The sequence below is a fragment of the Coptis chinensis genome, chromosome 3, assembly GCF_015680905.1.
Source record: "Coptis chinensis isolate HL-2020 chromosome 3, ASM1568090v1, whole genome shotgun sequence".
In the NCBI taxonomy this organism is placed as follows: Eukaryota; Viridiplantae; Streptophyta; class Magnoliopsida; order Ranunculales; family Ranunculaceae; genus Coptis; species Coptis chinensis.
This window is the reverse complement of record NC_141458.1, coordinates 101,300,597-101,314,294: the sequence shown is the minus strand read 5'-3', so window position 1 is coordinate 101,314,294 and position 13,698 is coordinate 101,300,597. Positions and strand designations below refer to the sequence as shown.

Sequence of the window (13,698 nt, the reverse complement as noted above, 5' to 3'; positions counted from 1 at the left end):
AGTAACATTGTCTACATTTTCGGATCCCACATGCACACTTATGTGCAATCAAAAATGAAACTTATGACTGTAATTAAAGTTCAAACGGTAATTTTTCCTAAATAAAAATATAATATCATGACACGGTAATTTTTGCCTTAGTAGATACAAAATACATTGTGCAAATGAGCATTTTTGGTTTGGGCTTCTCTTCCAACTTTTAATTTTGACTCCGGAATACTAAATGAAAGGAAACCTCTAAGGTTCTCATCCAGAATACTAGATGGGGTTTTTATTCAACATGACACCTCTGACATACAGAAGTTCCGTCTATTGGATGTAATATTATAGTTTTTAATAGTAGCCCAACAATTTTTTTTTTATGAAGAACACTAACATTTTTCCCAATACACCAGTCTGTATTATGGATGTTTCTATAATCAAAGTTGTTGCCGCTTGAAAAACTGTTTCTATAAGCATCTACGCATAGCATAGTAAGTGTGCACAATTGATAACGCTTTTAATGCCTATGAACTCCTTCACTATGCACTCTACACCTGTTGCTAACGACTCACTACATTTAATTTGACTATCAAAGAACCAACATTCCATTGCATTATGTTAATCAAGTGGAAGCCTGACACGTGCCAACGAACTGTATGTGGAGTTGGGTGATAATAGCATTTTCAAAATGGGGACCAATAACCAATGCAAGAATTGATCAAAAGATTGTGCGACTAACGACATGGTTAAACAGGTGTAATTCAGCGATGCAACTAGCATCCATAATTTCTTCCTTTTGTCGCCTCGATGATTTGAAAAAATCGTCACTCCATCATTTGAATCATTCAATCTCCATACACATGAAATAAGATCCACATTATATTGAAAGTTTTTAAATGGTAATCTTGCCACATAGACATCTTACAGAAAGCTTTTATTTACACATTTAATTCACTCCACATATTATTTCCGACTTAATAGATCTATATATAGAACAAATATTAACAGTGTCCAATGTATTTTTTCTAATTGTTTCTCATTGTAATAGCTAGCTACAATTTCTTTCTCTGTCTAAGCTACCTACTTATTTAAACCAACCAAAATATTTAGAACGACAAAAAAAAAAGAGCTGATGGATTCGCTAGATCATTTTAAAGACAATGATGAAAAAAATGTTATTCTTCTTACATTTTTTTTGAGCTATTTTATTCTCCAATGTAGAATAACAATTATTTTGCACGCCATGATATACTATTCTTATATCTTACATGTAATACACTCATATGAATCCAACAATGTTCCTCAATCACATATAGATGCTCGACAAGATAATTATACAACCAGCAGCACAAAGGTTAACTTCATCAACATAATACCTATTTTTTGGGTAAATTAGTTTGTGACATATGCACTAATAATTATATATTGACTAAGTTACAGGCGGTTAAATACCTTTTCAAATATATTTATTCGCAACATGGCAGCGCAGCAAAAATCAAAGGAGACAAAGAACACAAGTAGCATATTGAAGTATTTTTTCTTATTGAAGTTTTCTGTCAGACCTTGACCTGTATTAATCTAAACCATGTTACATAATATATTCATTCAAACAAATGTAATATGTTACTAATTTACATGCGTTCATTCATTTGATTTTCTTCACTACAATTTTTTTTCCTAGCACGCAACGACGCGTTCGCTTAATAGTATATATATATATATATATATATATATATATATATATATATATATATATATATATTTTTTTTTTTTTTATGGTGGTGACCTGTGAAAGGCACAGGCACCTATTTTTATTTTTTATTTTTTATTTTATAAAGATAGTTATTTATTTATTGCATAACAATGCGGGATGTAGATACACTCTGCATATCGCGATTTAAGCTATTTACAACAAACTGTGGTGGTCTCATCCACCAAGCTGAACATAAGGATGGCAAGGAAATAAATCTATTCTCATTTACATCATCCCTAAATGCCTCAGCTACAAAATTCACTTCCCTGTAATTCCACAATATCATGTACTCATCTATCATCGTAAGCATGTCTCGTATATCGTGTACCAGGGATTCGATAGCCTTTGATACTCTAGTTTCCCTTTATGAGATAACTTGATGCACATACTTTGAATCTGTTTCAATTATAATTTTACGAAAATTTAAGCACGTCGACTTTGAGTCCAATCCATACAAAGGGGAATTCAAAGAACCATAGCATCACCATCGGAATAGGTAGTGCCGCTCCAAATAAGAAATTTCCATCCTCTCCTCGAAATACACATCCAGAACCTGCAGGTCCAGGAGCACCCAAAGCTGAGCCATCTGTATTTAGTTTGACCCAGTGTTGACAAGGAGGAGTCCAAGCAATTTGGGTTTCAAAAGAGCTAGGTGTGGGTTTCTTGATTAAAACATCATTTTTGATTTTGATCATATCATCAATCAGATTGAATGCTTTAAACATAGATCTAACATGATCTGCCTTGACCTCAGTGAATCTACTCTCGTTTCTTGATAACCAAATGTTCCACAATACACTGGCCACTTTAGTTAGTAGATTTTCTTTTTCTGGTAGTCTCAACACACTTCTTGCTATTTCAACCAACCAGTCATGGAATGAACTTGTTGTTGTTGTGTAAATCAATGGGTGAATATCAACCCCAAACCATAAGGACCGCGCAAAAGGACAATGTACGAACAAATGAATATGAGATTCTTTCTCAAATCCACATAAAACACAATATTCATCAGTGGCAAAATGGTGCACGTGAAGGATATTAGCTGTCGGAATTACATGCTGCAAACCTTGCCAAATAAAAAACCGTACCTTATATGGGACATTGAGCTTCCACACCTTTTTGAATTCCCATTTCTCATAAACCAAATCTAGATCCACTCGTTCAAGCATCTTAAGATAAGCTGATTTAACTGTGTATAATCCATATTTATTTGGGGCCCAAAATCTACTGTCTGCTTGTTGATTCGCTAAAATGGGAATAGATAAAATTCTTTGAGCATAGTCGAGTGGCCATGTAGACCTGATAAGTTCTCTATTCCATTCCCTTGTCTTAGGCATGATAATGTCAGCCACTCTATCAACATTACTTAGGAGTGGGATCGGACATGGCGTACCTAGCACCCATGCATCCAACCATGCTCTAATAGAAAACCCATTACCAACCTTCCAATTAATACCTAGTACCAACAGTGATCTCAAATAATGCATTACCTTCCAACACTTGGATGCATTAGTTCGTAAAGAAGCTCGCATAAAATCACCAGATGGAAAATACTTCTGCTTCATTTGCTTAGCCCATAAAGTTGTTGGCGTCAGTAACTCCCATGCCTATTTTCCCAGCAGTGCCAAATTCTACATCTGAATATCTTTGATGCCCAATCCACTTGTTTTTGTTGGGGAGCAAGCTAAGTCCTATGAAAAATAGTGAAGTTTCCTTTCTCCTACCTAATGTCCCCAAAGAAAAGCCCTTCTAACCATATCAATATCATCAATGACTGTAGCAGGTAACTGTACACATGCCATGATATGCGAAGGAAGTGCAGATAACACAAAGTTAATAAGGGTCAACCTTCCTCCTTTTGAGAGCAAATTTGACTTCCAACTGGCAATACGAATTTGGAATCTTTCCATTTAAGGCTGAAAATGATCGTGCACCTCTCTCCCCAAAATTGATGGCACCCCCAAATAGTGGGGAAAATTCACAGTGCATGGTATCTTTAGAACTTTGTAAATCATCCTAACAAATCTGGGGTGCATTTTCTTATGATGAATCAGCTGCGACTTTCCTCTGTTGATGCTTTGGACTGAGGCTTGACAATACAACTTCAACAAATTGTTGATCTCATAAGCTTGTGGTAACTCCATTTTCCCAAAAATGATCACATCGTCAGCATACATTAAGTGTGAGTGTGTCATTATTCCGAGCTATCTTTAAACCAGAGAGCCTGCCTTGCTGTTGATACTTGAGTAGGTTAAGAGAAAGCACTTCAGTACACAGGATAAATAGGTAGGGTGACAGAGGATCACCCTGCCTAAGACCCCTAGATGGTTTGAAATATCCAAATGGCGTACCATTCAACATGATAGAAAAAGAAGTACTCTGGACACAGAACATAATTCTATCAATCCAAGCAGTGGAAAAGTCAAATGTACTCAAAACTTCTTTCAAGAAAGGCCATTCAAGAAAGCCAAACCTAATTCATTCATTCATAAATTGAGAAATAAAGTCATTACATAGTTACTCTCCTGAAACTAGTTTCCTTTTCCAGGCCTTTCTGCAAGTCTGTGTGCACATTGCATGACCTGGGACAAAATCTAAAAGAAACAGAGGCAAAAAAACTAAAAGTTGCAAAGATGTTATAGATGATAGCTCTCCATGGCCACAGAAGACAATCCTCTCTATTAATGCAAACATCCAAAACTCCTTTAGCATCCCCTCCAAAATAATGGCTTTCCAGTCTTTTTGCTTTGCATATTGAGTCGCTAGCTCCAGTGCCAAAGCTTCGGCTTCTGCTGCTGAACATGCATTTGTTCTACTGACACATGCTCCCACTGGTTCACCCTTATTATTCCTGACAACCACAGCCAGATGAGCAATGTTTGTTTGAGCAATAAAAGCTGCATCAAAATTCACTTTAACCCATCCAGGAGGTGGATGAATCCAAACACAGTCTTTCCTTCTCGACAAGGTGCTTCCAAGACTTTTATCCTCTATTGAGCTTCCAATCACTTTTTTCAGGCCAGTATTAAAAGCCTTATACCAGTTCTCATTAGTAACATAAGCATGTTAAAGAATAGCTTGAGGAGTAGTATTTAGGTGTCTAAAGAGCATATTGTTTCTAGCCTGCCATATAGAATCAAGGATAGCTATAAACAGAGTAACATAAGAAGATGAAGTGGGGGAGTCCTTCTCTGACAAACTTAAACAATTCTGTAACCAATCCCCTGGGTCAAATTCATTAGTATCAACTTTTAGGTTCAGGAGTGAAGAATACCATATCATTCGAGACCTACTACACTGGAAGAAAATGTGGTTTGAATCCTCTAACGTGTTGCCACAAAAGCAACACATGGGGTCAATATTAAGGTGGTGTTTGGTGAGATTTTGGTTTGTGGGAATGTTGTTAGTGATGATCTTCCAGATGAAAAGTTGGACCCTAGCTGGGATAGGTAACTTCCACACCTTGTACATGTTTTTGATCCAAATAGGGTTTGAAGATTGTCCTACATTGGATTTCAAATTTACAGATAACTGGTAAGCTGATTTAGCTGAGAAAAGGCCTTTTTTATCGGGGCTCCATATCAGTTTATCATGTGCAGTGGTTATTGGCTTAAGAGATAGAATAGCTTCCTTCAGAGGAGGTGGTAAGAGATTCAGAACTTCCAAGTTCCAATCACCAAAGTCAAGCAAAGCATCTTGTACCTTATAAATTCCATCAACTCTTTCATCAACCCAGTCACCTGGGGCTATAATATTATTACCAAAGGGCACCCAAGGATCTTTCCAAAAGTCAACTGTCCTTCCATCTCCAATACTATATGCCACCCCCTTAGCCATAAGCTTTTTTACCTTAAGAATACTCCTGAGCATATAGGATGCATCACTAGGTGGTTTAGAAGAGTATTTTGCCACCGTAATCTGTCTCCATAAGGAGTTCTCATCCTCATTAAGAATCTTCCAGTATTTTTACCTTAATCCTTTTGATTAATCTGTCAGACTGTCAGCAGAAATTTTTTCAGACTTTTGATAAATTGTGTTGCATCTATCACTTTGCCTTTCTATCTGTCACCAAAAACGCTTTTGAGTTTTCTCTATGTTTCATGACTTTCAGTATGTCTGTCAATGAAAATCAATCTCAATCATTTTTCACCTTTTCAACACCTCAATATCGGAAAGATGTTTAATGTTGGACTAGTCTATGATGCACAGTAAACAATATCGGAAAGATGTTTCATGTCGAGAGTTCCATATGGTTTGACCTTGGAACAAAAAAAAAAATCAAATAAACAAGAACGACTTTTAACGTGTTGAGTAAAAGAAATTTCGAGACTAGTACTACTATGAAAAGGAAGAAATCTGCAAGGAAACGAGTTGAGTCGTTGTTATCGTGGGCTTGCATGGAAGAGACCATTTTCTGAATTCGCTCTAGCTCACGAAGTGCTTCCATCTCCTTCCTTGCTCTCTTTCGGTTTTCAGTTATAAAACAATTCCGTATACAATAAATACGAAATACCGGATATGCAGATTCTCGGTATAATTTGCCGATATGTTTCGAATCAACAAATCCAAAATACCAAAATAACAAGGAACATTTTCTGAAATATTGGATTAGATCCTGGTGCCGATATTTAAAATATATCAAGATATTTCGGGTTTTTACTTGATAGAAATATTATGAGTGAAGGAACCGAAGAAGATTGGAGGTCGACCTTGAAAGAAAGAAGACCGTATCATTTCACTTTCTCCACTTTGGGTAAGTTTCTACAAAAAATGTTGCAACGTTTGGTTGTACTTCATAGTAGAATTAACACTACGAGTTTTGTTTTAGATTTAAGACCCACCCTGATATCAGCAACCCAACTCACTAGATTCATTTCTAGTATCGTCTCAAGACCGAATTTCACAGTAGATTACCTCATTAACTCGTGTGGGTTATCCCCAGAATCAGCTCTCAAAGCTTCCAAAAAATTTGTTCTCAACGAATCCAAAACAGCTAGACCTGACTCAGTTATCTCTCTCTTCAAATCCTACGGTTTCACTGATGGCCACATTTCAAAAGTCATCGCTTACAACCCTCAACTTCTCCTAGCCTCTCCCGAGAAAAGGTTAAAACCAAAGCTTGAATATTTCAAAAGCATTGGAATTTCAGGACCCAATCTTGGTAAACTCCTCTCCAAGGACGTATATTTCTTGAGAGGAAGCTTAGAGAATTGTATCATCCCTTCCATCAATTTCCTTAGAAGCCTTGCCCCCACAGATGATGGCATCGCCATTATTCTTCAACGGTTAAAGTGGTCCGCTAATTTAAAGGACAAAATGGGAAAAAACATAGCCCTCCTGCAAGATCATGGTATGCTGAAATCTTTGATCTCAAAATTGATTATCAAGAACCCTCGAGTTCTATATCTTGAATCCAACAAGCTTAACGCAAGTGTATTAGAACTCAAGAATATGGGTTTTAGTCCTTCAAGTAATGTGATCGTTAGTGGAATACGTGTGTTTGTGGGGATAAGGAAGCCTATATGGGACGCGAAATTGGAGGCTTATAAGAGTTTTGGTTGGTCAGAAGATGAGGTTCTTTCCATGTTCAAGAAGAACCCCTTCGTAATGGCCTTTTCAGTGAAGAAGATCAATTTAGCAGTGAATTTCTTCATGAATAACCTGAATTGGACTAGGGATGATTTTGTCAGGAACGTGACTGTTATTAATTTAAGCTTGGAAAAGAGTCTTTCCAAGATGTTACGTTCTTGAAATACTTATCTCAAAGGGTCTAATAAGTTTTAATGGTATTGGTCAGGCATTAAGAGTAGCAGAAGATGTGTTTTTGGCTAAGTATGTGATCAAGTTTCAGCACGAGGAACCCAAACTCTTTGAGCAGTACAGAATTAAGTTGGGTACTCAAGGTTCAAGTATTCTTCCAAAGATGGATCGAAGAAGGTGGAATTGTAGAATGTAATCTAGGCAATTGTTCAGGTCGATGGTAACTGGTTGTGGGTAAATTTTATGTTTCTATGAGACTGCAATTTCCTTAGCTTTGCCAATGGAGGCTCATCGACTTTTAAGAGGTGTTCTTGTCTCATTTTTCTAACAGTACACCCTTGCTGTTTAACTATGTGGATCTTGGTCTAAATGTAAGTTTTATAATTTAATCACCTCTAAGTATGTCTTTTAAGTTTACCATTCTGTGTTTTGTCTGTCAGCTTGTTGGTATATTGCAATACCGTACATGGAAAAAGTCAGATGATCTCTCGATGCTGTAAATTAAGGTTTTCAGTATATGGTCTCTCCTACCACTCTACATCCTAATGCAGTTAAAAAGAGTTAACATGTTTTCCTTAAAGTCCCTTCATCAATCTGGTGTGATAATGTAAGTGCAATCTCCCTAGTATCTAATCCCATTTTTCTACTAGAATCAAAGATGTGACTCTTTGTAACAAACATAACCTAGTTGTAACTGTTGAAGCAGTTGATTTTTCCAGTTGTAATAGATGGCATTAGAGTTAGTTGTAGTGTCTAGTTGTCACTAGAGTTAGATGTATTGCCTGATGACCTTTAAACAATATATTGACCTGTATTGTAAGATCACATCACTTCAATGATTACAATTCATTTCTTCAGTTCTGTTTCACACTTAAACTGTGAAAGTTATTGTGAACTGCATTGGTCGAGCGTTAATAGGAGCCGAAGACATTGTCTTGGTGATATTTTTGATCAGGTATCATGATGAGGTAATTCAACATTAAAGTGAGTACTGACATATTTTCAAGTTGGATCCAAGGACTGGTGTAAGGATAATTTTAAGTTTATATTACTTGGTTAGGAGACTGGTTCTTCAATATGTTACTACTGTACAACAATGCACTGTTTTGAAAATTTGAATAGATGCTTACTTGAACCAGGGGCTGAAATTTATTTCTCGCCTAGTTTCTATAGATTTCTGTTTGGCGATTATTTTTTGTGGTGTAATTGGTGTTGGAGAAAGTTTCCAGAATTGAAGACCATGTAGAAATTGTTGTTAAATATATCAGTTCTGTTTCTTTCTTTTATCAGCTTATGTAATTTTCCGTTTTGTCTATGTTTCATCCCCCTCACTCAGTTTCTTAATCAGATTCAATCTTTTTCACCTATTCCACACTTGAAGTGAATTAGCATAGAAAACACGGACCTATAGACGTAGTAGTAATACACAAGAGCTTCTAGCTCAATTTGTTCTGTACTCCTTTCGTCATGGGAAAGGTTGCAAATTTGAATCTTCGTCATGGGAAAGGTTGCAAGTTCGAATCTCGCTAAGTGTTGGTTGGAATTAATTTTTTGTGTAATTATGTATGTGATGAGCCTTTGGACTAGGTGAGCCTTTGGTCTGGAGACAGGGTGCTGGTATGATAGGTGGACCAAGGAGCAAAAACAAGTTTTCATTGGACAAGGTAGAGGCGGTTGGGTCTACTCAAAATGGCCCATCGGTGAGAGCTTTTGGGCTAGGTTCCCTTTGGGGTTGATGAGCCTTTTTTCAAAGTAACAAAAAAAATGCATGCTTATGAGTTTTCTATCCGTTTATCATATAAAAAGGGTCTCGCTGCGGTACCAAATGGTGTTGCGTGAAGGCCATTGCATTATGTAGGATTTTTTTTTTTTTTGTTTTTTTGATAATCACATTATCTAGGATTGAAGTTTTGCAAAATCATTCTCTTCTTCTTTGCAATACCGTGGTTCATTACAATTACTAGCAAATATGACGTGCTCTGCACTTGAATGAAAAACAAAACTTATTGATGAGAATGCGATCATAGTTTAGTTTTCAATTATTATTTTTTGTGAAATTATGAAAGTATATACCTACAGGTTATAACTCACATTAGCATTTTGAAATTAACAAAAGTATAAGGCAAGAGTATTAATTAACAGACTTAAAACCCAAATTGTGGCTTATAGATATGAGCACAAAATCACAATAATATTAAAGCAAAATCAACAATAGATTACAGATAATAGGCGGCTTTGATGCCTATATACACCATAAGTAAAACTCAGTCCAAAATTGTTTACACTACCAATTTGTTGCCCTGTGTTGAGAATTCGCTATTTCAAAATGGATGAAAGAAGTCTATATAATTAATATATAATCATGTACATGAATCTCATAGGCTTTGTGTTCATGCCTATGATTATACCAAAAGCAAACAAATTCCAAAGAAAAAATGACCTTGAAAATTTATACCTATATATGGATAGTCAAGTAAACACCACCATATCAATCAATTAATAATGCCTGTGATAACCTAGCATTGAGTATTAATTAACTCTTTAGCTTGCAAAGAAAAACCTTATATATAGATCACATATCGAACTAAACTGTTTCTAAACCCTCGATTAAAAGGAAAGAGACATCTGCCTAAGCATTTGCTCAGGGCGTGCCACTTTCTCCCAGGAAAATATAATACAGCTTGTACTCGCACAAATTCCAATGCGATATAGTGTATACTTGTATAGAAAATGACCTCTGAATTTGGACAATACAGCTTGTACTCGCACAAATTCCAATGCGGTATAGTGTATACTTGTATAGAAAATGACCTCTGAATTTGGACTTGTATCCTTTGCAGTCACTGGAAGTGCAAAACGGTATCGCCAGTCCAATCAATATCTACTTGAATTCCGTGTCCTATTGGTACCACCCTGCAATGCTTTCGACATTCAAAAATTATAAAAAGAGAGATTTCAAACATTTAACTACACAATTTAGCTTCAAAGCTAATTAGGACAAACCCTCAATGAGAAGAAAGTCCCCGTGAGACTAATTTTGGGGGAATGGATATGGAAAATGGTGATACATACATTAAGTGCATCATTACTTGAAAAGGTTCATAACATGTAGAAGCTAACGAATGATGATATATACGGTATCACACCTAATAAGAAACAATGTATAAGCAGTACTTACCTCGTCCCTTTATCAAGCAGGATACCAATGTAAGTTTTATAAGACAACATGCATCCCAAGAAGATCTTTGTTCGAGTGTACCACCATAGCTTCCATAGAAATCGCTAGACACCTTAATGAACTCCTCATTATAATAGCTTACATAAAGTCAACTCCCATTCTCTATGGCAAGCACCTTATGAGAAACCAACTGTAGCCCACATTCTAGGTCCAAGTTTGTGTACCACCTTGTAAAGTGTTTCTGCATGGCAAAAGAGAAAATTTTTAAATTTCCAGACAGTATACTGAAACACCATATTGGTAGTTAGAGGAAAATGAAAGGGGATGTTAAGCTGGTTTATGCAAATTGAATTAGGCTATGTGCGACAACAAAATCTAATAGACATTCCGCCACCACATTGAATTAGAACGACCTTCATCATTTTTTCTGACAGTCCAGTCATTGTAAAAAGAATTCCTCATATAGTCTAACTTTGTACCACCTACAAATATATATGTTGCTAACTACATAACAATCCTCTTTAATTTAAACCAAAACCAATAAATGGAATCAAAACGCTGAATAATCGGTACCTTAATTTGGCGTGTATATAATAGTGTCATTCTTGCTCGTGTGTTCATATCCTCCTAGCTAGAGAAGAATAACTACAATCTCCGCTTTAGTTCGTTATCAAAACAATCCAGAATAACAACTATTACCCTACACAATCCATACAGATGAACCGAATATGAATATATCATTGTCCCCTAAAAAACAGTAGAAAACTCTTTCATAACATTGTCTTTTGATGATACAATAAAACTTTTCTAACGTGTCTTAAAGAAGCATGCTTGCATAAATGTATAATCCATCAATCCATGTTTGTTTTCATTTAAGCATATGTTGCTAGTCTAACCTTCAAATTATGTTAAAAGCTCTACCTTAGAAATTCTAAAATGCCTAACCAAAATTGAATTTCTACTCCAAATAAGAAAAACAGAGATGGATGGATATACTAACTGCTTTAAATAATCGCAACCTTAAAAAATGCAATTCCAAAAATTTATGATGGATTGCACTACATTCATTTTGATTTTTCACAGTTTTAAAGTATACATCAATTGAAAAAAGAAAAAGAAATCAAAACCTTAAAAGCTTTCAATCCAACAGGATGCTTGCAATAGCTCCAAAAAAAATTCTCTTTTTATCCGAATTTTTTTTTGGCTTCTCAGGTTAAGCTTAGCTACATATTGTGACTTTAAGCTTCTTATTACATCCTTTCTACTCAGTAATCACACTAAGTTATTTCCGTACCATATTTTTCTCTTCTCCTCCTGTTTCTTTTTGGTGCCATTCATAGAGTGGGGTGAAACCACAAAGTTCAAATTTCTTTATAATTGTATTATGCATTAGTAATGTTCTCTAATCATCCATGAAATTCGCTAAAAAATTTGGTTTCATAGCATAATCAGTATCTTTGATCACTGCAAACATTTTTACAACCTGAGTACATAGCAATCCCCAATTTCAAAAAGAATATCATGAAATCCACAAATCGACTTCTTTGAAAAGGATACCAACAACCAAGTCAATTGAAACATCTAAAATTAAAAAAGAGCGCATTTTCATTTTTGGCACTTTTTAGATTATCCACTCCCTACTTTACCAAGAAAGAGTGCCAATGCAATGGTTCCATGAAAGTTGATGAAGTTAGGTATAAAATTTCCAAAAAACAGGCCCAAATTTCAATCAATGAGAGAAAATAAAAATGGAATAAAACTATTCAAACATAGAGCCTTTACCTTGATAATATGGTAAAAGTATAAACAATCAAAATTGTTTATATTTAGGCCAATGTCGCTCGCACCCCCTCCCCCTCTCCCCAGTCTCCTTCAATAATATGATGCTGGTTTATCCCACAAAATAAAGCAGAGGAGTGAGATTTACCTTGGCTATTTCATATGACACAATTGTATTTGCTGTAAGGTCAAGTTTGTTTCTAACTTAAAACTTATCCACATTTTCGCTTGTGTAGCGATCAATTTCATTTAACCATTTGCTAGGTTATAGATGACAACCCACCCAAGACACCACAGGCATATGAGAATTCACTATGGTAAGAATGCAAGCAAAAAGTAGTTGCAACTTATCAATATCAAGGATAAAACTGCTTACAACGATACCTTGAGCTCCACAGTTATAGCTGGTAGTGATTGTCCTGAAACGTTCTTGCCCTTGCAGCGACCAACTACACAGAAAGAAAGTGCACACAATTTAGGGCATGAGAAGTTAAGCCAATAAAGTAAAATTTTCAGCTACCAGGGAAAATTGATCTGGAATTTGTATGAAGTAGTTGATGAGATCAGAACAATGTCTTTAGTATCAAGTTTCATGGTAAGAACTAAAAAAGAAAAAGTAACCTTCATGCACAACATACATTTAACAATTTTGTAGGTCCATTGTAATTCGGCTCAATAGAGACGTGACTTCTACATACCACAATTGTCTGATATGCTGCTTACTCTCTCAGTCCCCCTGCTGAAACAGGTAAGAGGAATTAACAACAGTACGTTCTATATCCAGACAACAGAAAGAAAGCAACCAATCCTTATAAAATTTAGTCAAAACGAAGAAAGGCAGAACCATAACAAAATGCAATACTGAGCGAGTACCTTTCACTTTATTCTGTAATCTATCAAACTCTACTTTGAATCCTTTAAGCTCTCAAACTTGATAAATTGTATAATTAACTTAGCATTTAAATCAATTCACAAGAAATTGTATTATAATTAAAGGTCTTACGATATCAACTACCTGGATGTGTACCCCTGATCTCGTCTGCAAATTTTTTATGGTCTCCCCTGCCAATAATCAAACCTACCTGAAACAAATAATAAGTTGATTGTTTGTTTTCAAATTGCTTCCATTAATAAGTTAGAAAGAAAAAGAGCGAGATCAACTTTCACAACAATCTCATGGATCATCAAAATAGGAATTAACAAAAAGATCAATATCAAGTTTTTTTTTTCCAATAATCGGCAATGG

At 35.6% G+C, this 13,698-nt stretch overlaps 1 protein-coding gene and 1 long non-coding RNA gene across 3 annotated transcripts in view; one reads left to right on the top strand and one right to left on the bottom strand.

Annotated features, from left to right (window-relative positions):
* The window catches only part of LOC147512210 (uncharacterized), an 87,103-nt gene extending 79,191 nt beyond the window's left edge, over positions 1 to 7,912 (top strand). Inside the window, exon 2 of the transcript XR_015214824.1 lies at positions 7,533 to 7,912. The gene's annotated coding sequence lies outside the window, so the exon portion shown is untranslated. The remainder of the gene's footprint in view (positions 1 to 7,532) is intronic.
* A 4,733-nt stretch (positions 7,913 to 12,645) lies between these two features.
* Positions 12,646 to 13,404, bottom strand: LOC147512209 (uncharacterized). Of its 2 annotated transcripts, none has more exons than XR_015217148.1 (3): positions 13,326 to 13,404; positions 13,091 to 13,191; positions 12,646 to 12,901 (listed from the first exon to the last, which is right to left on the bottom strand). It is a non-coding gene; the product is annotated as an uncharacterized LOC147512209 (long non-coding RNA). The 2 variants fall into 2 exon arrangements; XR_015217149.1 differs by having other exon boundaries at positions 13,091 to 13,188.
* Between the last annotated feature and the right edge of the window lie 294 nt (positions 13,405 to 13,698).